Raw genomic sequence first — 3,383 nt, 5'->3', positions numbered from 1 at the left:
GGCTTTGGTACAGGCACATCCTCCTGTAGAGACCAGCAAGGTAATTTGGTAACTGATACAGATAGTATACTCAGGATATGGAAAGAACATTTTTCAAATCTGTTGGTATCCAATAGCAGCGAAGAAGACGAAGATACCACAGTCCCAATCCCAGAAGATGGTATTGAATGTATACTGCCCAGCCAAGATGAGGTAAAGACAGCAATAAATCGGCTGAAGAATAATAAGGCAGCAGGGGCCGATGGCTTACCAGCCGAGCTGTTCAAAACCGGAGGCGACACGCTGATAAGGTGTATTCATCAGCTAGTTAGCACCATCTGGCAGGAAGAACGAGTACCCGACGATTGGAACCTGAGTATCCTGTGCCCCGTCCACAAGAAGGGAGATAAGACTGTATGCTCTAACTATAGGGGCATAAGTCTACTCCCTATTGCCTACAAGATCGTGTCAGGGATATTGTGCGAACGACTAAAGCCAATGGTCAACGAGATTATTGGACCATACCAATGCGGCTTTAGACCTGGCAAGTCCACCATTGACCAGATATTTACCCTGCGGCAAATCCTGGAGAAGACCCAAGAGATGCAGATCGACACCTACCACCTTTTTGTCGATTATAAAGCAGCCTTCGACAGTCCGCTGCGCTCAAAGGTATTCCAAGCCATGTCTGAATTTGGTATTCCCGCAAAGCTCATCCGGCTTTGTAAAATGACTTTAACTGACACGAGGTCCTCAGTTAAAATAGGAAAGAACCTCTCCGAAGAATTTGGTACCAAAAGAGGTTTCAGACAAGGAGACAGCCTTTCGTGTGACCTCTTCAACATCCTGCTAGAAAAGGTTATACGAGAGGCAAACGTCAAAAGAAGTGGCACAATCTACACCAATAGTCACATGTTACTTGCTTATGCTGATGATATAGACATCATGGGTCGATCAGTAAAAGAAGTAACTGATACCTTTATAAAGGTCGAAGGAGAATCTGCTAAAGTGGGTCTGGCGGTAAACGGTGAGAAGACCAAGTTGATGGTGTCGACGCGCAATGCGTCCATTGAGCTCGGACCGACTGTGGAAGTTGGTTCCTATAATATTGAGGTAGTAAAAGACTTCGTCTACCTCGGCACCTCCGTCAACACAACAAACGACATCAGTTGTGAAATAAAAAGAAGAATTGTATTGGCCAACAGATGCTACTTTGGATTAAGTAAGCAGTTTAAAAACAAAGCCACATCTCGTCAAACAAAAATAACGCTCTACAAAACACTGATACTACCCGTGCTGATGTATGGCTCCGAAGCCTGGGTACTTGCGCAAGCAGACATGGCAGTGCTTGGTGTGTTTGAGAGAAAAATTCTTCGAAAGATCTACGGACCAATCTGCGTTGACGGTGAATATCGACGTCGCATGAACCACGAGCTGTATCTGCTATACAACGACATGAATATTGTTAAACGTATCGAGATGCAGCGATTGCGTTGGCTAGGCCATATCATAAGAATGAGCGATGATGAACCCGCTAAAAAGGCGTATGAATACATGCCACATGGCGGTGCACGCAGAATTGGCAGGCCAAGGAATAGATGGCGCAAACAAGTGGATGTTGAGATGAAAAGGCGCGGTATTCCAGAGAGCAAAGCAACAAATAGAGAGGAATGGAGATCTCTTCTTAGTTCGGCCTATAGAACAAATGTTCTGTAATGGGCCAGCTAAGTAAGTAAGTAAGTAATTCGGGGTGTAGTTAAGTAGAAAGTTTTCCAATACATTGAAACTGTCAATTTCTCTAAAGATGGACATTTACATGAAGTAATATTGAGCAAAATATAATAATTCGAGTAGCAAAAGCCATTGCCGGGACTAATATGGAGTACCCTACACCACTACCCGTGTGCCTAAGCACAGATACTTAAGGCTAATTGTACCAAAATAACTACAGTCGCACTATCGAAATCATAAATGTATATCGATTACTGCAAATCAATGTAAAGCATAGTACACACGGTCCAACAAAACTGACAGTCAACGTACTTTTACGGCAATTTTCTGGCAATAAAAACTTTTTGTTAGCTAAAAATGATTGAAATACAGCATTTAAGGTATAATTTAGTGATTAGGAAAATAATTATTCAGCTAGACTTTGATATTAACGAAATAGACCTCGATGACTTTCAGTTTTGTTGGACCGTGTGTACTATGCTTAACACAGAAAACTCGAAGAACTGGGCCAACAGTATCGACACAATCTGTCTAACGCTTTCTTCGAATTTATCAAATGAAATGCAATTTCATTTTTCATTTCATTTCGTTTCATTTTTATACCCTACACCATAGTATGAAGGGTATATTAAGTTTGTTTTTGCATTTGTATCGCCTTGGTTTCTGAACAAAAACGAACACTTTGCACTTTTGATGCACTTTTGTTGATGCTGCTCCTTAGCCAAGCATTTCAGTATATTTTCAGATTATTTTGACTTCCAGAGATATCGCGCCTTGAAAAAGTCGAATTCAGTAAAAACCAGGGCTTCGGAGTCGAGCCATTTTTGGTCAGACTCCGACTCCAGTCCAATTTTTTTCTCGACTCCGACTCCAACTCCAGAGTCGACTCCGAAAATATATAAAATAAAATTCACAACTTAAATTACAGTCATTTCAGTTTGAATTTTGAAGATACATTACATTGGGAGGATACCAAAACATAGACCTATATTGTTCGTTTTTTTTTTCGTTGACAATACGGAATAAAAAGTAACAAGCACTTCAGCATACTTCACACTTCAGAACATGTAGCAAAACCCTTCAAAGCAACTGCAATCGGACGGTATCGTAACAAGGTTCCTCTACCTAAACACCGACGTACGAGTATATTTACAATTTTCCGAATTTGACTTATGTACCCATACCAAATCACCATAATTACTGACCGGTAACACTCTTTGTAATTTTTTGAGTTATAGAAAATTAACGATATTTTAACACCGCAACGTGATAGAAGACCAAAATAGCGTATTGCCCCTTAACATACACTTTCGTGGTTAAGGTTATTTGAAACCTTTATGTCAAGCGATCATAACTCTTCATCTTCAAGGATAATATCTCGGATTCTTGTCCGTCCATAGTTATTTTTTACATATTGCACCACGTAATGTGACAAAAGAAACCCTTTGAAATACATAAATTCGGGCCGTGCCGTTATACTAAATCGTAATCCTATATCGGCAATTTTATATCTTTATACTTTATAAAGTTCCCGACGAATATTTCGATGCGGAATGACAAGTTAGTATCTTATGGTAGAAAGTCTCTTTTGTATACCACCTCAAAAAGAATACAGGTAAAACCAACGTTTAGTACGGCTAAGCCGAACTGAAAATCGGAAATGATTAAATTGT

Source organism: Musca autumnalis, unplaced genomic scaffold (assembly GCF_047663935.1).
Source record: "Musca autumnalis isolate F117 unplaced genomic scaffold, ASM4766393v1 scaffold_3, whole genome shotgun sequence".
NCBI lineage: Eukaryota > Metazoa > Arthropoda > Insecta > Diptera > Muscidae > Musca > Musca autumnalis.
This window is presented reverse-complemented; position numbering follows the sequence as displayed.